Source organism: Penaeus monodon, chromosome 20, assembly GCF_015228065.2.
Source record: "Penaeus monodon isolate SGIC_2016 chromosome 20, NSTDA_Pmon_1, whole genome shotgun sequence".
Classification (NCBI taxonomy): Eukaryota; Metazoa; Arthropoda; class Malacostraca; order Decapoda; family Penaeidae; genus Penaeus; species Penaeus monodon.
Genome location: NC_051405.1, coordinates 17,402,042 through 17,402,581, shown reverse-complemented (window position 1 = coordinate 17,402,581; position 540 = coordinate 17,402,042). Strand labels below are relative to the sequence as shown.

At 31.5% G+C, this 540-nt stretch overlaps 1 protein-coding gene across 1 annotated transcript in view; it reads left to right on the top strand.

Annotated features, from left to right (window-relative positions):
* Positions 1-540, top strand: part of LOC119585661 (RNA-binding protein with serine-rich domain 1-B-like) — a gene marked incomplete in the record, with an annotated part of 8,286 nt that overhangs the window by 6,350 nt on the left and 1,396 nt on the right.

Below are 540 nucleotides of genomic sequence, written 5' to 3'. Positions count from 1 at the left end.
AGACTGAACAGATGGGATACTTAGAATTGTGCTTATAGTGAACATCATATATTTGTAATGTGATTTAGCTAAACAGTGCCTTTGTAGGGTCACTTGCAACAAACTGCCATTGCAACATTGACGAAGTCATGAAAGGATCATTCTTCATTTTATGCCTCTCTTGAAAAAGTTGTCATTTGATTTACTCTGTTTACAGCTTACCTGTTATACACAGGTAAATTGTCATCTGCATTAAATAATGATTTTTTACCAAGAATTTTTGTGTCCAAAATTTTGCCATTGATTAACACGTAACAACATTTAGGAGAAAACTGTGTCTTGCATTGTTGCTAAAGGTTCTTAGGTTAAGGTTCTTACATATAGTATAGGCAAAACATTTTTCATAGTTCTAGCCACGTAAAGCTGTGGGGAAAAGTGTTCATAAATGTTATTTCAATTTATTTATCTGCAATAGCAATATTCTATGAAAAATATGAAGTATTACAAAGAAGAAAATGTAATTCACATATTCAACATTAATTACCCAAAAGGCAGATATTG